The 24,354-nt window shown below is 32.2% G+C and overlaps 7 non-coding genes across 7 annotated transcripts; all 7 read right to left on the bottom strand.

The window, feature by feature from the left end:
* Window positions 1–2,004: 2,004 nt before the first annotated feature.
* Window positions 2,005–2,116, bottom strand: LOC145135141 (small nucleolar RNA Z152/R70/R12). The gene has a single exon (XR_013719620.1). It is a non-coding gene; the product is annotated as a small nucleolar RNA Z152/R70/R12 (small nucleolar RNA).
* Window positions 2,117–2,180: 64 nt separating this feature from the next.
* LOC145135136 (small nucleolar RNA R11/Z151) lies at window positions 2,181–2,264 on the bottom strand. Its single transcript, XR_013719614.1, has one exon. It is a non-coding gene; the product is annotated as a small nucleolar RNA R11/Z151 (small nucleolar RNA).
* Window positions 2,265–2,295: 31 nt separating this feature from the next.
* Window positions 2,296–2,396, bottom strand: LOC145135128 (small nucleolar RNA Z157/R69/R10). The gene has a single exon (XR_013719607.1). It is a non-coding gene; the product is annotated as a small nucleolar RNA Z157/R69/R10 (small nucleolar RNA).
* A 16,881-nt stretch (window positions 2,397–19,277) lies between these two features.
* Window positions 19,278–19,400, bottom strand: LOC145135148 (small nucleolar RNA snoR80). Its single transcript, XR_013719626.1, has one exon. It is a non-coding gene; the product is annotated as a small nucleolar RNA snoR80 (small nucleolar RNA).
* Window positions 19,401–19,536: 136 nt separating this feature from the next.
* LOC145135139 (small nucleolar RNA Z152/R70/R12) lies at window positions 19,537–19,648 on the bottom strand. The gene has a single exon (XR_013719618.1). It is a non-coding gene; the product is annotated as a small nucleolar RNA Z152/R70/R12 (small nucleolar RNA).
* Window positions 19,649–19,679: 31 nt separating this feature from the next.
* Window positions 19,680–19,776, bottom strand: LOC145135138 (small nucleolar RNA R11/Z151). The gene has a single exon (XR_013719617.1). It is a non-coding gene; the product is annotated as a small nucleolar RNA R11/Z151 (small nucleolar RNA).
* A 72-nt stretch (window positions 19,777–19,848) lies between these two features.
* On the bottom strand, window positions 19,849–19,949 carry LOC145135130 (small nucleolar RNA Z157/R69/R10). Its single transcript, XR_013719609.1, has one exon. It is a non-coding gene; the product is annotated as a small nucleolar RNA Z157/R69/R10 (small nucleolar RNA).
* Between the last annotated feature and the right edge of the window lie 4,405 nt (window positions 19,950–24,354).

Genomic DNA, 24,354 nt, shown 5'->3' with positions numbered 1-24,354 from the left:
ACCAGTAATTGTGTCTGCTCAACCAGTGACCTCAAAAATCGTAACAACATTACCAATTACAAGAACAATTTTGAAAGGAATTGTAATTGGTAAACCTTTGGAATCTGGTGGAAGTGGTTCGAAGCTAAAAGACGTAACTGAAAAATCTGCTTCAAAAGACAAAGGAAAATCAATTCTGGTTGAAAATTCTAAAGAAGAAAAGAAGGTTGAAGTTGAAGCTGAACTCGAGAAAATGAGGCTTATTCAAAGCATCATGACTCAGAGGGCTGGTGATCCGAAGGGCATGAATAAAGGTGATCCAGCAAAACATTACAACTATGAAACAATCGAAGCCTTGGTTGCCTTTAATCACATGTACTCATTTGATAAGAAGCCAAAACAGAGTTATGTGGTTACAAACACTGATGCATGCCAGTTGGATTTCCCTATAAATGAGATGATGTTCATCATGCCTCAGTTCAAAGCTGAAGGGAATTTCAAAGAAAAAGATGAAGGGACTCATATGAAAATTCGATTTCATGCAGTACTTGGCAAAGCCCCTGAGGATGTTTGGTCACTGATCAAGATCAAGAAGGTGATAAGCATGAAAAAGGATGTGGTCTTTGAAAACATTGTTCAAAATGTTAAATATGTTGTGGCCAGGGCAAATGGAAAAACATGCAAATTCACTATTGCAGATTTTCCTCTGATGAACTTGTATGACCTTATACAAGTGGCATTGCTTCTGAAAGACAAATCCTTTTCTTTTCTGCAAAACACAGATCCAGAGGAATTCAAACTTGGAGTTGCTCACATCAAAATCTTCATTGAGAATTATTATGAGTGCCTAGCACTGACTGATGTGGAGTTGGCTACTACAAAGGGAATGGAAGTAAAAGTTCCAATGGCTCCTTCGTTGACTCAGACTGAGTTAAAGAAATATGCTGATGGAGAAATATGTTTAAAGCCATTTGGAATAGTTTTTGCTGGAAAGGATAAAGCTGGAAAAGCGAAGCGGTTTTTGTTCCAAGCTAGCGAAGTGGAGAGATATTCTACATCTCAATATACGAACTTGATTGTTCGTATGAACCACTGCAAAAAGAACAATGAAGGAGACAAGAAGGAATTGAAGAAAATTATTTCTTGGTATACTGAGGTTCGAAGAGTTTTGTTGTACTCCATTACTCTACTTACAAACTAAAGACTTCGACTTTGATTACAAAGGGGGAGATTGTTAGGGTCGAAATGTTGTAATAGTCGAAGTTTGTATTTAGGGTCTTCGAACATTTTTGTAATGTATTTTACTAGGGCATAATATTCGAAGCTTCATGTTTAGTCCTTAGTATATTTTTTGTATGCTTTTCTCTTTTATAAATAGGAGTGGTTACTAGTGTCTTAGCAACGAAGTCTTTACAGAATATTCATTGTACTCTGTAAAATTTGCAAAAGCGTAATAGAGCCAAACAGATCATATTTACATCGGTGTTCAAATCTTTCAATTCTACTTTGAATTTACACTCTAATTCGTTCAATACTTGATTCATTGTCTCATCACTCTCTCTCTCTCTCTCTCTCTATATATATATATATATATATATATATATATATATATATATATATATATACACACACACACACGTGCCAAACCAAGGTCATGTATCATATTTGTAGGTTTAAAACTATAATCTAAGGGCTTGTTTAAGGCACCAACTAAAAAGCTTATTTATCAATAAACTTAGTTTATTTATGCCAAACTAACACCTAAAAACCTAAAAAAAACTGGTGATTTCTACAAAATAATATAACTAGAAAAATATTCGAGGCGTTTCCAAGATGAAATGGCATTGAGACCGTGAGGAACAATTATCAATCCTCCGGAATTGGTAAATGGACGCAATTGGAACACAATTCAATAACTATGCATACGCCAAATTCACAATTGTTTAGAGCAACTTCAGGTCAATAGAATGAATTTGTTTTAAAACTGTATATGAAGTATTTGTGTTCAAACATAAAATGGATAGAATAGCTCAGTGGAAGGAGAAGTCGTTAATAATGGGATCACGGCAAGACAACGTTAATCGCGTTGTCCACTACCCTAATTACACCGTATGGTGTTTTGCCTCATCATCGCCATTAACAATCCACCAAAAATTACAATGTACAAAGAGAAAAAACAATGTGTATTCAAAAACAATTATGAGCCTCAGTGTGTGTAACAATCAGATCATTGATTCAATCTCACTGAAATCCGCTAAGATAATTAAAAGTATCATCATAAGCTCCGATCAAATTTGATAAAAATTCATTGGATTTTTTTGTGCTCAGACAGCCAAGGGTTTGTCGTCAAACTGAATGGGAAGAAGAGCCCAAGATCAGAAACTCTAGTCCACAAATAGATTCATCAACGCACAAAACACATATTATACATACAAACTGCGTAGACTAAACTTAAATAAAACATGGTTAAGCAATCAAAGGAGTATTTGAAAGCAGAGTGTCTAATTAGAGATGAAGGAAGAACTTATTGACGAAAAGACGATGGCGGTGCTGATTTATAGGGTTGAGTTTATGACCGATAGAATCTAATTTAGGGTTCGGAAACTAGGGTTTTAGAAGGAGCTACATGGTCCATCCTAGTTTCACCCACTAATACCAATCAAATTAACTTAACTTTTTTTTTGTTCTTTTTTTTTAATAATTTTATTAAATGTACTCCCATTTATTACTTTTATCGTCTAAACCCGGTAATTTGGTGTACGACAAGTTTTTTATCGTGTTTGGATTTTGCAAATTTATTTTTTGGGTTTAATCGTATGGATTCAAATTTATAATTTGTGTTTTGTTTACATGTATAAACATATATAAGACACGGATGATTTTTTTGTGACACGCGAACATATCAGACATGAATAATTTAGTTAAATATAACATATTACTTATGATTTTAGCTTTTTGTGACACGCCTAGTGAAATATAGCATATTACTTATGATTTTAGCTTGTTTTATCAATGTACTTTAATATGCGTATTTTTTTTGTCCCATTGCGACATTGTGTATTTGCACCTACGTTAAGCCTAATCTTTTTCCTCTTAAATTGATAGTTTATAAGTGTTTAGTATGAATTTAAGTTATTGAGATTTTCTAAAAAAAAAAAAAAAAAAATTATATGTTTAGTATTTAGAAATTAAGTATGTAATTTTTGTTGTATGAGTTGGGGGTGAGAACGAGCTAATATATTACGAATGGTTGGTGAGAAGCATGTTTGTTTTTCATAGTCTTTTGATCATTTTACTATTCATCCTAAAACCAAAAATCACAAAAATTGAAGGGTAATTAAGGTTGGAACCTATTTTATTCTTCATGATATCATGACAACTTTCATGTATGCCTTATGGTGAAAATTTATGATTTTGTGTACCTAATTGTACATAAATTAATAATGTAATCATTGATGTGTGTGGTTCTAGTGTGTGTTTATAGTGTGTGTGGTTCTAGTGTGTGTGGTTCTAGTGTGTGTTTATAGTTTAAGGTCATCGGTGTTGGAGAGAGAGAGAGAGAGAGAGAGAGAGAGAGAGAGAGAGAGAGAGACCCATTTTGTTTTTAGTCATTTCAAAAAAGAACTTAAACAAGGGCATGTTAGTCATTTGGATTTAAGGAGGGATCAAAATTACAATGAATGTAATGTGAATAATCTGTCCTATTCACTTTAAATGAAAATGAGCTTCTAATTTATCAGTACTTGAAACAATTTTTCCTTCTCCATATTACTATATGTCTAGTGTCAATAATTTTATACGAGGAACTACTGAAATCTCCCCTTTCATTATGGGTTAAAGAAGGGGTCATATCACTCAAACCTTTTTCTCATGCTTTATACAGGGGTATGGAGAAATCTGAAATCAAGAGGATTTCCCTATTACCCCCTTATCAAAAGGAAGATCACTAAATTCTTTTCTTTTCCGTAGAGACCATATCGCATGCTTCACAACCATCAATTGTGATATTTAGACGTCGATATTGACTTGGGGAACCGAGAAAAAGAAATAGAAGCATGTTACATTGCATTAACTTTGACCTTTTTGAATTGAGATTTTTTATTGTTAATAGCTACCAATTTTGCGATGTTTCTTTTCCCTGAATTGAAAATTGTCAACAATCCTTTGGTGATTTGAAAATATATAATGGTCTACAATATGTAATGGATGTGTAAATTCCTTTCACTTAACCATTGTTGAACCTTGCTAATGCTCACTAGGTTTCCCACACGTAACATATGTATTTGGCATGTATTTAGATTAGAAAAGTTGTTGAAGATCGTGACAATTTAAATAACCTTTTGGTGATATGAAAAAATTTAGGGTCTACAATATGTAACAGATGTGTAAATTCCTTACACTTAACAATTGTTGAACCTCGATAATGCTCACTAGGTTTCCCACGTGTAACTTATATATTTTGACATGTATTTAGATTAGAAAACTTTGTTGAAGATCATGATATATTTAGCATTTGCATATTTAAAAGACATTGTGTTGTAACTTAAGATGTATGTAATATATTTACTTATATATTGATTATATTGGTACGTTTTTACATCTTTAACTTTCTAAATGTTAAGGACTTCCTTATGGGGCGACATCTCCTCCTTATACCATCAACCATGATCATATTCACTTTCCTAACAACAATAGTCATTTACCTTGTATAGACATGTCAAAACCAACGTAACCTTCCTTGTCGTAATTTGTCGATGATCGATGTCAATCCTAACGAATTTCTAATTAATGGTAGCCACATAGAATCCAATGCATAAGGACAATTCTTTTAATTAATAGTTTTTATATAATTAAAGTCAATGGCTAACGTCTAGTTTTTTCGTCTTGATGTTACTACTAGATAGAACAATAATATAAGAGTTATGACCATATTGACCATATACAAAACTCATACATAATTATCACATGACTTTAAATTTTAAAAAATAATTATGAATTTCGAAAATTATAATTTTTTAAATTATTTTTATGACAAAAAACAAGTAAGAAAATTGTTTATTCTGAAAAAGTAGTTCGCGACTTTGAACTCGTTGTTTTTTCTATTAGGTTCAAAAATTGATATATAGTTTAAAATTATATATTTTGATTTTTTTCCCCGAATGGCTGGATTTTTATTTAGCAACAGGCTAACAAATAATTACAAAGGAATAGACAAAATGAGATTTAAAGACCATAACATACGACTAATGCTAAATCTTCTATTTCTAAACACGAACCAACTTGTTTTGTCTAAGATTTGATCGTTAAAAAAAATTTCGTTACAAAAATTCCATAAACGCTACCACATGATCATGATAATTGATTCCAAATCTAAACGTTTATGATTATAAAACTTTTCCAAGTCGATCCATTAAAGCGTTTATTCAATACCTTGAAACACTAGAAATGAGATATTACACCATCTTCCCAAGAAAGCCCAGAAGTCCCTTGCAACTTGACATGAAAGGAACAAGTGTACATTATCTCCCATATCAACATTGAAAATACCACACACAAGCGAAATGATGCTAATCTCTTTAGCATAAATATTGATATGAGTCGGCAATATATTCAATTTGAGACACCGATAGAACATATTAATCTTATGGGGAACATATGTAACACTTGGTTTCAAAATGTTTCTAATTTCGGAATAGCGATCCGTAACTGGATAAAGCAAAGGTTTTGGGCTTCAAGAGAATAGATTTTAGACCCTATCGGATGTTGATAATGTTGGTTAAATGATTAAAGCCTTTGATTTGTGCTTTAAAGAAAAAGGGAAAAGTAATATTCTGAGCTTCTTACATGGATTATGGTTTTAGTTCAACACATATTAAGTCAAAAGTAGTTACATAGGGTTACGAGGCTCGTCAATACCTAGTCGTGCATATATAGATCTTTGAAAACGAAGTTGAAACAAAGAAGTTATGATTGTTTGAAGTTGGAATGGAATTGGATGAAAACCCGTTGTCACAAGGTGAGAAGCATATTCTCATGACGTGAGGAGCATATTCTCACGAAGTGACAAGCAGGCTGTCACGAGGTGAGAACTATGCAGCCTAGCCCCATGAATTTTAGGGTTTTCTATGTATTTAAAGGGTGGTTCCATGTTTTTGGGGTATTTTCCACCCTCCTTCACACCTAAATCCTTTTGAGAGAACCCTTAGCCTCCCTTTCACCACTTTGAGCCTCCCCTATCCTCTCTCATCCATTTTTGGAGTTCTTGGTGGATTTTAGATTGAAGATCTTTCAAGATGGAGTTTTGGAGCCTTGCATAAGAAGATCTCAGCTTCCAACTATCTTTTGGACCTTGGGTATGATTCAAGTTTCCACCTTTATGCTTATAAGTAGCTAGATCTAGGCTCTGTTACCCCTTTTCTCCATGTTTGTGAAGTTTTGAGTGACAAGGTCCCATCAAGTTGGCAACTTTAAGGATCATTGGGATCCCTTTTAGGTTGTATGTTCTAGAGATATGTCCGTTTGATGATTTTGGATCTCTAGTGCAAGTTTGGGTCTATTTTTCCATGATTATGGCCTAGAGTGAAAGGGACATGCATTGGACATGCATGTCCATGAAGCACCGATTTTTATGTTGTGTTTGGAGTAGGAAAACCACTATGAAAATATGAATGAATGACTAGAACGATTAAGGACTTAACGCAATTAAGAAGCCAGATCAGTTCTTACGACGTGAAGGGTTGGCCTTCACGACGTGAGGGTAGGTTGGGTGTCCCAATTATTTAGTTTGAGGATTTTCACGACGTGAAAGAAGCTTTGTCACAACGTGACTGTTGATTTGAGGTTTATCGTGTTGAATCAGGACTGAGTTAGCGATCGGGCTAGACTTGCTTTCTCAGGACATGACCAAGGACTGGTCACGACGTGATGGTCAGTCAATGGGAGAGCTCACTGTTGACTTTGATCGTTGAATTTTGACTAAGGTTGACTTTTGTAGTACAAGTATTCACCGTGTGAGAACTGTTGTGTTTTAGCTGCTACCTACGAGGTGAGTCTTCTCACTATACTTACCTGTATGGTAGTATATGCTTGTCGACCAACTGGGTCTTATTTGTTGATTTTTGTTATATATGAAATGAGTTGTTGATAACTTTTAGACTACTGATAGTCCCCATGGTTGATGATAAACCATGAGGTGTGTTGTTAATCCACATGGCGTGTTGTTAGCCCATTGGGACCGCTAATAGTCTTCAGAGTTTGCTGATAACCTTAGCTGATTGTTAGGGGTGAGCAAAATCGAACCAAAAAACTGAAAAACCGACAAAACTGAAACCGAAATAGAAACCGATGGTTTGGGTTTAAGTTTTTTGAAACCGATATAATGGGTCGGTTTCGGTTTTTAATATATATAAAAACCGATAGAAACCGAACCGAACCGAATTATATAATAATATAAAAAAGTACGTATTATATAGATATTATATATTACTGAAGGGAAAATTAAACAAAACCATCAGCTACTCCAGCTGGTTAGGGCCCTGGACATAACATCTAAAGCACACATGATCTCTGGATGTAATTTTGTTAAAATGGATGTTTTATTTACTTTAAAAATGAAAATTTTAGCCATGGTTTTTGGGATGTTACAAGTTGGTATCAGAGCTTTGGTTTAAGGGATTTGGATGAACACTCGTGGGATTCCAAACTCAAACTATGGAGCTGAGAGTTTTGTTAAACCGTTTTTGAGAATATTCGGTTCAAGAAAATAAAGGAGAAGATTCGATGTGTACAGTCATCTGGAGCTCGAAAAGTGATTTCCCAAAATATCCATACTTAGTTTATATGTTGTATTTGACGTGTTGTTATATGTGTTATAGTATGATGTACATGCTATAAGTTAGGATAAGGATCTACTCATGGTTGCATGCGAGAGTGTCTGCTTAGGAGATATGTCTTTTATGTGTGATATATAAGCTGTTAGATATACAAGATAGTGTGTAGGCTAAGGATCCTCATGAATTACGTGTTAGAATTTCCTGATCCTGCCTCTTTGTCTGTTGTTTTCCGCTCAAATGTTGCTTGCTTTGTGCTATGATAAATTATATTGATGCTAGTTATTACGCGAATACGTTAAGTTGCATGTCACAAGGATTAAATAATTTTAGAATGTCTGATTTGGTGTATTGCGCAACTCTTGTTTGAGTCCAACTTTTGTAGTGTAAGTTTTTCAGACGAAGAACTATTTAATCCTTGTTGCATGTAATTGTTTTCGTAAGATAGTTAGTTGACATTGTTGGGAGTTTCTTTCGCAACTGATAGCAGGTGGGGGTGAGTATTCCTAGTGATCTTGGAAATATGGTTTTTGAAACGAAATGAAATGAAATGATAAGATATGATACGATAAGATATGAAATGATATTTATGACATATATGAAACAAGTTTTCCTTGAAAGTGTTTTGGGGTCTAAAACTATGTTTTGCAAAGATGAAATGTTTTTGGTATAAATGTGATAAATATTTTGGGTCACAAACCCACGTAGCTCACGAGACATTATTGTCTTATGTATCTATGTTTAATGCCATGTATTCCAGGTTGCAATTAAGGAGAAAATTGATAGATGAAAGTTAGAAGATTAAGAGATAGACAATGGAGTGGAACTTGTTAAGTTCCATATTTAATGTTATTGATGTAATTCATATTTGATGGCTATGGTTGTATGATGCTTAATGGTAACACCCAAGGATTTAACTGTAATTGTTTTGTGGGACCAGTTTTATGTTAAATGGGAGTTAATACCTAAATGTTTTTATAAACATAGCATTTGATTTTTTTTTTTTTGAAAAATTTGGGTTGTTACAGTCAATGCATGTAAGGTTGGAATTCTAATACATTTTAGACAGTGACAAGAATTTAGAATTGTGAAATGATTATTATTGGAATAGTGTCCAGTCGATCTGTTCACAGAGGAAAGACCACAAAGAAGCATAATATGCATGTTTATAACAAGGCATAACTTATGATATTTAATTCAAGTGGTTAGTTGATTACTCGAAACATTATACAATGAATAAAGTATTAATTATTATGGTGATTAAATAATAAGAGTTTTATTTATATTAAATAGTTTTGAGACCATAGTTAATTAGTTTATTATTGTGTTTTATTTTGCATGTGTTACTTCCTGAATGATTTGATTATTCGAAATTCCACAGTCGCTAATACTTTGAAGTAAGTATTGAATTAAGACTGTCATGAATTTATTTGTATATTTTCTATGGAAATTAGACATTTCAATGGTTGATACAATGTTCATGAGTACTCAGAAAATTGAGATTTGAGTACTGGATAAACCTACGCTCTTAGAATTACTTCATGGATTCTATCACGAGTAATTCTGAGATGATAATATCTTATATTGTTGAAATGGAGATATATGAGTTGTAGTTTACAAGTCGGTTGTGCATTGGTGTTGCGTAAACACATCAGTAACGTGATGTTATAAAACGTAGTTTCATGCATGATTTGGTGAGTAAAAGGTATAAGCATATGAGTCGAAAATGAAGAGCTTGGCTGAGCCTGGACTGAATTGATATGTTCAATTAGTAGTCTAAATTCAGTCGCCATAAATCGGGAAATCGGGAAACAGAATTTTGGATAATGAGGTTGATTTCAATCCATGTCTCGTGTCCATACGATATCTTTTAGAACAGAAGAATATTTGATCACTTATCTAAAGGACAAATGTCTGATCGGATCAGAGTTCGACGGTTGCTTTTGAAAGCACCCTTTGTTGTTTAATTTATAAGTGATGCTGTAATTTAGTTTTAGATTTATCCAAGTGGGAGACTCTTGGATTAGGTGTCTAAGCCAATAACTAAATTAGTATAATCTTGAATTATTATCAAAGTCATTTTGGGTTGCCCTCAAACCTAGTAATTGACTGCATTGTTTTTTTGGAAAGAGAGATTGATTTATTAATTTATTATACAATTAATAAATTAATTATAAATAAAAATAAATAATTTATTAATATATTATGAGAATAATATATTAATTAGAAATAATATTATTTAATTAAGAATTAATCAAAAATTAATTGCAATTAATTTTGGGATTAATTGGATTGAATAAAAGTGGAAGGACTAAAGGTGATAATGTTCAAAAGTTGAACATTGACCAATTTTAAAACCTCCGTAGGAGGGGAGACGAAATTATAGAAGGTTATAAGGTTTCTAGATGGTTTCTAGAGCATTTCTTGGGCTCTAAGGAAACTTGTATGCCTTAGGGGGAAAGCAAAAGCGATAAGGCTTATCTAAGGAAACCTGCTTTATCCTAACTCATCTAGCCACCTATATAAACCCTCCTAAGGGTTCATAATTTCGTTCATCCCTTCTACAATAGGTAGAAACGAAAATCCTTCCTCCTCTCCTCTCTCCTCTTTAGCCTCCAACTTTCTAGGGTTTTGGTGTGAGCCAATACAGGCACAAGACTTCTGGTGCTTCCTTTCTAAAGCTAGATCAAGAAGAAATCATTGTTTATTTACTACAACAAACATAAGGTAAGTATGTTTTAATAACCCTATTGTTATTTTCAAAAATAGCAATATACTTATAGGGTTCTTGATATTCAATAGTTGTTTGCAAATCATAGTGAGAACATAGATCATTTAGGATGCATGTGAACTTAGGATTTATGTTTTTCCGCCAAAATAAGTTTTTTGTAACATATATAAAATCCATCAAAACATGCATTAGAAACCGCCTTAGCCCAATAGTATTGAGATAAGTTTGCATATGTAAGAATCGTTCTTTCGGTTTCGCATAAGGATCGATTTCTTCTTTCCACTATTCTATTATGTTGTGGTGTATATGGAGCTAAAAGATTATGAGAAATTCCATGATTAATCAAGAAAGAATCAAAAATTTGATTCTTGAATTATGTTCCATTATCACTTCTTATTCTCCTGATTGTTATTCAATGATTTTGATGAAATCAATCATAACTTGCGTAGTTTCAAACTTTTGCCTAATAAAATATACCCAACTGAAACAAGAAAATTCATCAATAATCACTAAGATATACTTTTTCCATTGAGAGACTCAATTGTCAAAAGACCACATAAATCGATATGTAGTAATTGAAGGGGCTCAATAATCTTCGAGTCAATGACAATTGGATGTCCTTGTCGATGTTGTTTACCTTGCTCACAAGCTTCACATAAAGAATTATTATCAAACTTTAGTATAGGTAAACGTAGAACTAAATCTTTTAAAACAAGTTTATTAAGATTTTTTGAAATTTAAATGAGAAAGCATGCGATGCCAAAGCCATTTAAGTCTGATAAAGCCTTCGACAATAAGCAAATTGATGCTAAACCAGCAATAGGCTTCATGTCCAAAGTGAAGATATCTCATTTTCTCTTCGAATTCAATAACACTTCTTTTGTTATTTTGTTAGAGATCACACTTCCTTTTTTATAAAACAAAACTTGATTTCATGTGTCCACAACAGCTGAGATACACTTATAAGGTTATGCTTCAAACCTTGTACATAAGCAACTCTTTTGATTATAAAATTTCCATTCGTGATTTTGTCATAGCCTTTAACCTTGCGTTTGTTTTTATTTCCAAACTTCACTACTCCAACATTTTCTAAATTCCCGAAATCTCTCAAACAGTCCTTTCTTCCAGTCATGGGATGCGAGCATCCACTATCAATATACCAATTCTCATCATATTCTTCGTTACATAGTATATGCAATCATTTGGAGAGATTTAGGTACCCAATGCTTGTTAGGTCCTCGTGAATTAGCTTGAAATGCATTATGAAATATAGAATTGAAAATCCAATTGCGAATTTTTGAATTTTATTTTGTCAATTAAATCAACTTCATTAGTTTGTGGCAAAGAAACGTATTCTTTCAATATTGAAACATCAACTTTGATTTTTTCTTTTTTAACTTTACTATCCAAAAACTCAACTTTGGAATTTATTTTAACTTCTTTCCATTTCGATGGCTTCGACAATGTTTCTTGTGAAGATGTACTTCCATTTGAGGATCCACACAAGCAATTCTCATATGCTTATTGCACTTGAGCTTGAGAAAACTCATTTGATTGATATTTCTTCCCTTTTTGCTCAAACCAATGATTAAAATTTTCGACATCAGTTTTACCTTTAGAAAAGGAAACCTTTGATTTTTGTGTTGATTTTGGATTTGGAAAATGTTGATTATCGGGTTTAAATGACACATTTTTCTTTGTCACATTTGTTGTTGGTTTTGGTTGACTCATTTTTGAAACAAAACAACTCAGTATTGTTGAAAACGAGTTTGATATCGGTGTTGATATCCAGACCACGATTCATGTTGAAAACGTTTGTGATTTTGTTGAAAATTTCTTTGATCACCTCTTTTAACATGATTTTGAAACCTTTGATTATGTCCAAACTTCAACTCTTGGTTAAAACCATTTTGATTTTTGTTTTGAACACGTTTGTGCAAACTTTTGTGAAAAAATTTTGGTGATTCTTTTGAAAAATGATTTTGTGATTGATTTTGAAAATTCTTTTGTTTATTTTGTTGTGACTTTTGTTGAGAACGTTTTTGTTTTTAAAGATCCTGTCCTTTCTTCCACTAAGCTTTATTTTGAGCCTGTTGATTTGATTGAGTCTTTTTTCAAATATGATTTTTCAACATCTTGTGTGGAATCATGGACCTTTGCAGTTTGATCTTTCAATTTACCTGGAAAAGACTTGTCAACAAATTTTGATTTATCTTCGACAGAAGATGGAGTTCCTTTCATAACCTAAACTTCAGTTTTGTGATTTTTGTTTTCTTTGGAATATCTTTGTTTTTTTTTTACGTTGAATTTTTTTACCTTTGATTCAAATCAATTTCCACAACATTTTGATTAGATTAAAAACCCTCATCATTGACTCTTTTATTGTCCTCTTGTAACAACTCATTCAATTTTGAGTTCACATTTTCACCATTCCCTAATCTTACAAAATTTTGATTTGGAAAATCTTTAAATTGTGGATATAACACAGAATTTTGTTCAAGAAAATGTGTTCCTTTTTCATTCAAAACTTTTGTAAATTCATTTGTATACTCGAACACATGTACTTCAACAACTCGTGGAATTTTCTTTTTATCAGAAACATAATCAAAATCTTATTCATTGTTTGTGATATCTTCGATATCAACTTTTTCTTGAGTAACTTTAGAATCGGTTTTTAAAGATGAATCATCATTAAGCCTCGACATTGAATCAACAGTTTCATCACTCATAGCTAATGAATCAATTTTAATGACTGACAAATTTGAACAATCAACATATTCTTCTTCCTCTATTTCACTGATATTATCGGAATAATCTTCGATATCAACAAAATTTTGTTGAGAACTTTATGTTGAAGATTCAGTTTTGTTCAAAATATTCAATTCATTAGCATCCAAATATTCATTAATATTCACTATACTATATGTATAAGAATCATTTGGTACATGATCAAACTGAGGAACTCTACTTTGACAATCAAAAGTAACTTCATCAACTAATTTTTTCTTAAATTGAATGAACTGTAAGAGTTTGCGATGTTACTCTTTACAAATTTCAGATGAATGATAAAGTAATATGAGTTTGCCATAAAGCACATTTGTTGTGTTACAGTAAATGTTCCTCTGCTTAGTTAACAAAATGTTATATACCCTAAAAAAGTCACGATCTAGAGTAACATTATTCAGTTTGAAATTTAAAGCTTATATTCTAGAGGTTTTCTCCTCAACTCTATTCTTAGCTTCGTAAAGCTCAACTTTCGTTTTCTCCACATCATTACTCATAGAAATCAACAAATTATTCAGATAAGCACAAGCATCATCAAAGTCGGATAAAACATAATCATAAGAGCTATAAGGAATTTTAAATGAGATTAGAACATTGCGTGCCTTCTCAGTCATTGGAGACTTTAAAGTGGTTGCCATTAAGCACAAACCTTCTCCTTATCCTTCTTCATCATCACTCTCTTCTTCACTATCAACCATTCTGACTTCACAACCTGTCTCAAACTCACCACCTTTCACAAATTTCTCATATTCCCTTTCACCAAAATTCTCTTTCTCATACTTAGCAAACATGGCTCTATGCAAAAGGATTTCACGTTTCTTCATCATCTAATCCATATGACCAGATTTGATAAGTTCCATCTTCTTCATCAACTCCTGTAACGTCTCGGTTTTGAACCCAAAATTTTTCATTTTTATTTTTCAAATATTCAATTACATCATAATATAATGAGGAAAACATGATTGCGAATGTGTGTGAGTACAGTCGAACCTTGCCCTTCTCACAAACCAATAAAGTGCCTGAAAAACATTTATAACAACTGGGTAAGCGCTAGACTCAGTGAGTTCCCCCAATATATCATATACCACAATGCACATACATGCATACAAATAATAACTATATTTTAGACTTAAGACATACACGTCATTTCGTCTTTCACACGAGTCTACGTATACTTACGGCCTTCATGTCATTTTGTAACACGGGTCTATGTGTACTTACGACCTACGTGCCATTTTGTTAACACGTGGGCCTATATGTACTTACGACCTACACGCTATTTGGTTAACACGTGAGCCTATAGGCTCCCAACCTCTTTTTCGTTCAGCCATCATCCCGTAACTAATTCACAATAACTCATAAGCATATCGACAATCACGCACGTAGATACTACATATTTGGCTCTACAGATACATAGAAAACTATACTATGGGCTCTACACTCCTGGTTCCTATATCCTAACATACACGGATATATATTGGGATACATAATATAGTAAGATAAACTCACCTGGATAGTTTTTCTGACAACTAACAACAATCTACTGATGATCCAACTGATGGTAACATACCCGACGAGTATTAACCGATAATACTACCGCTTATTAGATACTACGGAAATCTACCAATGTGGGTTAGACATATCACTAATCCCAATGAATACTAATATTTGTATCAAATAAGGATCAACCAGGCCGGACAATTGGGAGGCAAGACCGTTTCGGCATATAGCCTTTCTGAAATCCAACAACCAAGCCAACATGCCCATTTTAGACACCTCTCCCGTAAGTAGATCAATCAGCATTATGACTTGGAATTACTGACAAATCTTATTTATATGTTCATAATAATGAATACGACTTATAAATATAAATTACACTGAAATAAGGATGAGTGTAATTTAACTTACAGAGATTTCCTACATAAAAGTCCGGAAATTGCACTGGTAGAGCTCCGGCCTAAAAGCTACTAGTTGTCGGACTCTCCAAGGTCTCAAAGCTTCACCAAACAATCCTAAATACTAAGGAGATATTGTAACTATAACTCGGAATTTCAAGAGAGATAACTGGAGGGTGTGAGGGAGAGAATGACGGTGGTTGCCCTTTTATAGGTGATTTTTAGGGAGCACGGCGTGCAAATGCGGTGCACACCGCACATTTTAAGGTTACGTCTCTCCAACCATTTTGTTTCATGTGTCAAGCTCTCCATGGTCCGCGTTTTCAGCTTCTAGAAGCGCACGTCGCGCACCTGGCGCGCGGCGCAAAACGCAGATTTTATAAATTCTGTAACTTCTTCATACGAACTCCGTTTTGACATTATTTATATCCCCGGAAAGCTCTCGAAAGGATCTATAACTCTCTCGTACGGACTCTGTTTTTGGCATTCTTTTTCTCAAAATTCTAATGATTTTCCTGTTGGTGACTTTAGCTAAAGGTCAAACATTTTTTTGTAGCTTTTTACGTTACACAATTCTTATGTGCGGCTGACTTTTATATCTTATAAAAATCATATTTAATTCATACGGAGTTGGATTTCTACGAAAGTGAGGTTAATGGAATCGGGACGATGTGTACTTTCTATATATATATATATATATATATATATATATATATATATATATATATATATATATATATATATATATATATATATATATATATATATAACCAAAGAACTAATCCAAAGTGTCGAAATTTAAAGGGATCAACGGCAAAAGCAAGTTGTAAACTTTTACAATGGACGCACATGCACCGGATTATAACAAAATTCACTTCATTTTTTCGTTTAAAATTTTTTTAGGCCATGTTTTTTATCGAAAAAAAAACCCGAGTATACCGTTGTTTACGATTTTGCGTCCTCTTTCCAAAAAGATCCATGATAATATATAAAAAACGAACTTTTTTTTTCCGAAAAAACTCATTTCATTTTTTACAGTTTAGATTCACAGTGTGAATCTACACTGATCGAGTTTTTTTTTTCTTCTAGTCGGTGTTAATGTTTATTAATAGAGTACAAAAAATTAATATTTTTTGGTATAATTAGTTTTTTTTTTTTATAAAAATAAACTTAGATATTGAAAAACTAACAAAATGAAGTAGATTTTTTTCGAAAAAAAAAGTTCATTTTTTATATATCATTATTGATCTCTATGGAAAAATGACGGAAAATCGAGAACAACGGTATATTCGGTTTTTTTTTTTCGATAAAAAATGTGGCGTAAAAAAATTTTAAACCAAAAAAAGAGGTGAGTTTTTTTTGGTAAGGATGTGGATTTTTTTGGTATAATCCGGTGTGTATGCGTCCAACGGACAAATATACATATATTTCTTTGGCTGTTGATCATTATGATTTTCAACGCTCACGATTGTTTGCTTGGTTTCTTGTTAATTATGGTTCTCTATTGAACTCACCCTATATATATATATATATATATATATATATATATATATATATATATATATATATATATATATATATATATATATATATATATATATATATATATATATATATATATATATATAAGTTTTGAGATACTATACAATCAATAGAAGGGTTTCTTTTAATGGTTCCCATTTGTCATAAATTTTGTGTCATAAATTTTGGGTTTTTGAATGAAAATATACATTTGATTTTTCAATAGAAAAGTGAGGGAAAGTTTTTCGACATTTTATGTTTTGAGATTCTATACAATCAATCGAAGGGGTGGTCAAACAAAAGAGGAAAAATGTTTCTTTTAGAATTTTCATAAATTTAGAAAAAAAAAGAATGAAATTAAAAAAAAGATGCAAGTACAATAAACTAAAGTTTAGTAATCCAACTCATAAAATTTTATCTTATTGTGTATCATTTTGGCGGCATGACCGAGCGGTAAGGCGGGGGACTGCAAATCCTTTTTCCCCAATTCAAATCCAGGTGTCGCCTCATCAACAATCGAATCCGTACTCATTTTTACGATTTACGGATAGTTCGGTTTATTTTTTCCTATTTTTCTTGAGCTAAATAGTAAGATATTTCTACTTCGAATTTTATAAACATTTGTTTATATTGAATCGTATGAAACTGTAAAAATAGGATCTGTAAAAATAGGATGTTACAACTCCCTTGGCAACCAATAAAAGATTCTTAGACTGTGCCTTTAATTCTTCAATTTTCATGGCATAGTAAGTTTCATCTTTCACTTTCTCATGCTTCTCCTTTTCTTCAACATGCAATCTCTTACTAGATGGATTTTACCATTACAATAGTTACGGTCATAGCCAATAGCCCGAATCACAACTAACTTTTTATCCACCTTCTCCTCAGAACTAGCTTGTTTCTTGTTTTCAACAATAAAGTTTGATGTCGAAGGCACCTTTTTGAACGTGTTTCCTTTGAAGTTTACCTTACAGAGGCTTTTTGTATAACCTCTTGACATTACTGTTTTAATAGTTAGCCCTAACTTCATCATCTGAATTCACTCTCAAACCTTTTTCATCAACATTCTTGTCTTCATCAGAATAAATGTCTTTCACATTTGTTTTAGATTCGAGAGAGAATAGGAATCAATGTTTTTACAGATCAAATGGGAAATCGCAGATGTGCTTCCATCTGCTATTTTAATGATTGCTTTTATAAAGTTGAATTTTTTTACTACTTTCTACAAAGTAATTATGGAAATTAGTTTTTATAATTTTTTCTATTAAAATGCGTTATTATGGCAAATAAACATTTTGAATCTTATAGATTTACAGCTGCCTTTTTTTAAAAGGTATTAAGTCAGCAATTTTGAATCGACAGTGTTTAATTGCTTTTTAATAAGGCATCTTAGTAAAAAAAAGGCATAATTCCTAATTTGCTTAGCCGAAACATGTTTTCTCTCTCAGCTCTTTAGCTTTGCGCATCTTACAAACAATGCTCCATTCCTCTGCATTGCTCCTCTTCATTTGTCACCACCCTCTTACACCTTTGCATCCATCGTACCAAAATAGAGGTCGTTGTGTATTTTGGTATGTAATTTGTATTTTAGTTGTAGAGTTTCTTAGTTTTGAAGATATATTTTATGCGAAGAGTTATTCTGTAATGACAAGTGTAGTGTAGCTGTGTATATTTAAATGCACGCAACTTTAATATATCTATATATTTTAAAAGCGTTTAATCTGTGAACTTAATTTTGAAGTCTCTGAGTATATATTGAAGGAGAAGTTTCAAGGAAATGAGCTTACCGAAAAAAGTTCAATTACGCGATGTTTGTCTATGTTATCCGAATTTAACATCACATTTATTTAAGATCAAAGGAAAAAAAATAAAAGATAATATGTTTGATGTCTATCTATGATCAAAGGAAAAAAATAAAAGATTTATTTAACATGACATTTAATCGTGAGGATTTTTGTTTTTTTTTAACAAAAAGCACAGGGAAAAAGAAAATTAACCCATTTGAACTATTTTGCATACTTGCTGTAAACACTTAAACAAACATTTGTACTTTCGTCTAAAAAAAATCCCATATAAACTTTAAAGGAAATGACAGATGGACCAGGTTCATTGTAATTGGTATTTATAATACGCGTGCATGCTTCACCGACTGTAATTGGTATTTATAATACGCGTGCATGCTTCACCGACTTATACATTCAAATTCAAATAAAAGTTAGCATTTTTCTGACTATTTTCTACAAGACATGAGTCGTGTTTCATCACGAGCTCTGATAGAATGTCATCTAGCGTAAACAAAAGGCAAGTTTGATAATAAACACTTGTGAAAAAAAAACTAACAAAAGGGGAAAATAAACACATTATCGTAATATAAAGAAAACGACCAATCTACATCAATGAAAAAAAAACTAAAAAACGGTACTTTGGTATCTATGCAGAATATAAACCAAATAAGCATTCAAAACAGCCATACCGATTTATAAAAAACAAACGATTATCACTGGACTTATATTTTAATCGATCTGTAGAAAATTTGAAAAATGTATGAAGCGTTTCCAGGATATAATGGCATTGAAAGACCATTTATCAGGATCACCACAAAATTCATCTGGCGTCCAAGCCATTACACCGTGAGGAACAAATCAATCCTCCAGAATTGGTAAACGGACGCAATTACAACACGATTCAATATCTACGCAAATTCACAAGTGTTTAAAGAACTTCATGTGAATAGAATGAATTTGCCTAAAATCTGTAAAAATTTGAAATATCCATATTGAAACATAAGATGGTTGGAATAGCTCAGTGGAAGGAGAAGTCGTTAAAAATTGGGATCACGGCAAGACAACGTTAATCGCCTTGTCCACTGCCCTAATTACACCGATGGTGTTTTGCCTCATCATCGCCATTAATATTAAATATTCTATCAAAAACAATTATGAGCCTCAGTGTGTGTAACAATCAGATTCATTGATTTAATGTTATATTAAATCTCACTGAAATCCGCTAAGATAATTAAAAGTATCATCATAAGCTCCAATCAGATTTGAAAATAAAAAATTGAATTCTGAGTAAAAACTTGTATAAATTGAAACAAATCAATGGATTTTTGTGTGCTCAGACAGCCAAGGGTTTGTCGTCAAACTGAATGGGAAGAAGAGCCCAAGATCAGAAACTCTAGTCCACAAATTGCTTCATCAACGCACAAAATCAAAAATTTCAAAGAAAATAATCAAATCTGCTTGACAAATAGATGGAAAATATGAAAATAGCTGCTGCGTTAATAACTTAATATGAGATGTAAAGAGAAGTTGATGTAGGAAAGGAAGAGGGCGATGCTGCTTTATAGGATTGAGTATGTGAATGTGATTTAGGGTATTTGAAATAGAAACTAGGGTTTTAGAGGATTATCTGGGTTTTATGGGCTTCATATGAGTTATATGGTCTGGGCCTATCATAGTTGGGAACTTGGGGTGTGTCATGTGTGGAACTTTGGATGGATGTGTTTTTCATTATCAAATTTTTATTGGTTTTAAAATTGGATAGAATCGAACTTGGCCCTTGAAGGCTTGAATTAAATTGAAATAAAAAATGTTAAAAAGAGTGGAACCTGAAGTTTATTTTATCTAAACCAATTTGGTTGAAAATGGATCAGAGATTTGATTTATGTATACATTCGTTTTGGTTTAAAATGTACGAATTAAAGAAAACATGTTTTAGTGTTTAAACAATAAACAACTATTAATCTTTGGCTTTAAGCAAAAAGATAAAGAGCATTTCTAACACAAGTTTATGTTATGATTTAAAGTTATTGTCATCTTATTATTCTATTAAGTTTGATATTTAATTATATAATATTTTTAATGGTTAACTTAAGAAACGATTTATTAACTTATTGGTTTTTAAAAAGTCAATAATTTAAAACAATAAATAAATAAAAATAAATTGATAAATACTAACTATTTAGACAAAAAAATAACTTTTTTAAGAATCCAAAAGTGTTTGTTTTTAAAAAAAATCAATGAGTTGATTGAAAAACATACTCTCAAACATCCCGTGAGTTTACCTAATTAATCATTACCAATCTAAAATGTTTCATTGAACTCTTTAATTTAGTTATAAAGTTTTTATGCACATCATAATAAGCATGACATGTATTAAACTTTAGTATGGTTTGTAATATATAAATATTTGAAACATTTAAGAATGGCGTGTATTAAACTTTATTCAAATATTTGAAACATTTAATAGACATAAATATGTATTAAAGAAATAAAAATTATTTAAAACTAAAATTAAAATTAAAAGGATAAAATAATATATTATTAAATAGAAAAAATATTAGATGAACAAACCTTTAAAGTATATTGATCATTGTCATTAAAAATAAACAATATATATATATATATATATATATATATATATATATATATATATATATATATATATATATATATATATCCTTTCAAATGGTATTAAGTCTTATTGAGTGGTCAAGTAAATAGTAACTAGGGAAGGATCTCGGGGGTTGGAAATTGTCGTTTGATTGAAAAGATACAACCAAAAGCAATATGATTACTTTAATTAAATACTAATCCAGGAATACTTGTAAAGACCAAAACAGGAACAAAAATAACGAATTATTGACGTTTATCTCCAAAAACAGTGTAAATATGTAATTTCCGATTGAAATCAAAGAAAACTACATGTTTTCAATTGTTCATAAACCAAGTACACAGCCTCAATAGTTGCAGCTTCATATAGCATTGTCAAATCTTTAATGCTTGATATATCCTGCAAAACACACTTTATCATTCAGCACAAAATGGTTCAGTTTCTTTATTAAAGAACTACTTAGGCTTGTTATATACCTCATCTGTATTCTTATTCTATATATTGTTTGCCTTCATGTTACTAATAAATTGCGACTCAAGTATATAATAGATTAGTACCATTCAACGTTAAAGCATCTCCATGTTGATTCAGATTTCAGAGAACAACCAATACTGTTTTAGGGCTCATTGTTGATTGACATTAGCATGTTAATACTCACATACACAATTCAATTTATGGAAATCTTCAGAAAAATTCTAAAATTTTAGTCCAATTTATGAAAAAAGTTCCAAACTAAATTTTATTTACAGAAAAGCACAGAATACCGGTTAAAACTTCGAAAAAACTCTTTTCAGCCGGTTTCACGGATTTTGCCGGTATTCTGTCCTTTTTCGTTAGTTTGCTCAAAATTTGGGGACTTTTCCAAAAAGTACATAATAACCAAAATATTGGGATTTTTTGAAAGTACCATGAAATTAATGGATTTTATTATTAACAAATCATTTATAAACATAAAAAAAATATATTATAAAAAAATGAAATATATTTGTTGATAATTTCTAGGAATAAATTGGTGGTCTAAGTACTCCTCTATTGCTTACTGATAAGAATATTAAAGTTTACTGATAAGAATATTAAAGTTTTCAGTTCAATTCAATCAAACAAACTCTACAAGTAAATTTCACTAAAATCACAATCAGAAGCTTCCTAATGTCAACTGATTGGATGATGAAAGCAAAAACAAAATAAAAGTTCAAACATGTGCAAGTGAAACTGAATGAAGAAACCGTAAGCCCCTGAATCAAAACAAAACATAAGAACCAATTAATCAATCAGATTTTGGAAAAACACAAGATATGATATGAAATGTCAAATTGGCATATACCTATGTGGAAAGCAAAAACAAATTATTAGTTACCTAAAGAAAAAATTAACAAATTGCGCTCCGTTGATCTCTATTTTACTAACTTGAAGAGGCGATTGGAAATATATCAATAATCACAAAGCAGATAGACGAAGCCGATGATCTAATCAAGCCGAAGACCCAAACCTGAAGAAGAACAGACGTTGTAGATGAGAATCTATTTAATGGATCGAGTCAACGACGTCGTCATCGTCGCCAGATCGGGTGCTCATGGTGGAAGGTCCGATTCCGATGCCCCAAGCGGATCCACAACATACCATACTCTTTAATCCTAATCGTTCTTGAAGACTCTTCCTTCGTCGGAACCTATCGTCGCCGTCCATGGTTCTCTCCCTTAGAAGGTCGACGATCGTTCTCGTACTCCTTTCTGTCTCTTCACTTTCCTTCAAAAATATAGCCATTAGTTCATCGAGTCGACTCATTTTTTTTACTAACTATAAAACAAAATCACTCTCTAGTTGATCTGAATCGTTGTATATTTCCATGAATGATGAATCCAGAGAAAGGGCAACTGGGTTCATGAAAAATGGTGAAAGTGGCTTTAAAGAACAAAGAACACGCAATCTGATGTAAATAAAAATAGAAAAAACCCAAAGGAACAGGAAGAGGGAATTGTAATGGAAAAGGGTTGTGTGATGACCGAAACAATGAAGAAGCAAGCGTCTAACTAACTGATCTCCACCGCCAACCCTTCGAAGTAGGGCAAAATCGACCATCAATTTCTGTTGTACTGAACAATTTATTTCCCTCGATAGCTGACCCTAAATCGATCGACGACGGAGGAGTGAGTGGTGGTTTGGAGGAGCGTAGGGGATCAATGGAAGGAAGCGGAAAGTGGTTTGGTAGAAGAAGGGTAGACCGACCAAGGAAGGAAGTGGAAAGTGGTTTGGTAGAATAAGGGTAGACCGACAAAGGAAGACACTGTTGATTGTACATGGTCTGTGAGTCGGTGGTGTGTTGGGGCAATACTATTGGAGAAGGAAATCGGTGGATTAAGAGAGAAGGGCAAGTGGCATTGTGGACAGAAGAGCCTCTGACGATGAGGATGGTTGCGTCATTAAAGAGAAACAGATTATCTTTATAAAAAAAATAGTTTGGTCCAATAACATGTAGCAATCGTGAACATGGCTGTGACCAAAAGGAAACCCAACAAAGAAAAAAAATCCAGCCAATCATAGAGAAGTATTGTTCCCTAAGGGGTTTTAGAATTAATATATATATATATATATATATATATATATATATATATATATATATATATATATATATATATATATATATATAATAACCTATTAAAAACATGTATTCGCTCAAAGTGATATTCTAAAAAATATCAAAAAGAAAAATGAACAAAGATATGATGACCAAAGTATAACGAAAAGTGTCAACGGACTTCAAGGAATAAAAGTAGAGAAATTAATATTTGTTCTAGATATTAATTTATAGATGTTTGATGGTTGTTTGATATATCTCTTATTATGTCGGGTAAGAAGATGAGGTTGATTCGGTCATATTTAAATTGGTATACGTCACACTTAGAAGCTTCTAACTCGGTCATGAATCAGCTCCTTTGATATGGCTCTTACTCGATCATATTCATGGTTGTATCTGACTCAATCAGATATGACTCAACCAACAACTATAAAACGACCCCTTAATATTTTAGGGATCCTAAAAATTAAGCAATAATTTTTTTGTACGAAAGCAACAACAAGTATCGGGGATGTTTGACTCATGTGGTTCGACGAGAAGCAAGGGAGCTAAGAGAGGGTTGTTTCCCTCTGTGACATCCCCCATTTTCAAAACCAATTAAAATATTTTTCTTTACGCTTTATAAATTGAGATGCGGAATTTCTC

Source organism: Lactuca virosa, chromosome 8, assembly GCF_052849685.1.
Source record: "Lactuca virosa cultivar CGN04683 chromosome 8, Lactuca_virosa_CGN04683_v6, whole genome shotgun sequence".
Lineage (NCBI taxonomy): Eukaryota > Viridiplantae > Streptophyta > Magnoliopsida > Asterales > Asteraceae > Lactuca > Lactuca virosa.
Note: the sequence above shows the minus strand (reverse complement) of the source record. Positions and strands in the feature narration are given on the sequence as shown.